Raw genomic sequence first — 287 nt, forward strand, 5'->3', positions numbered from 1 at the left:
TTTTTTTTTTTTTTTTTTTTTTGCACAAAACTTATGTAGCATCATACGGACTGGCAACAGAAGTGAGAGAATGGCAAAAACAAAGATCGTCGCAACAACTGGCGACCGTTTAACAGACGCAAAAAGCTAGTTAACAAGGATTTATTAGCAGCTAATTAGCGGTAGCCTCGAATCACAGAAGGTAATGAAGAAGTCTGCGTGCTACTCGAACTGTTGCCTGACAGAAAAGTCTCACGAGAAAAATAAATGACACAGGATACGCAACACCAAACAGTCCTGCGACGACA

The sequence above is a fragment of the Poecilia latipinna genome, unplaced genomic scaffold, assembly GCF_001443285.1.
Source record: "Poecilia latipinna isolate Pla-1442-1.1 unplaced genomic scaffold, P_latipinna-1.0 Scaffold2, whole genome shotgun sequence".
In the NCBI taxonomy this organism is placed as follows: domain Eukaryota; kingdom Metazoa; phylum Chordata; class Actinopteri; order Cyprinodontiformes; family Poeciliidae; genus Poecilia; species Poecilia latipinna.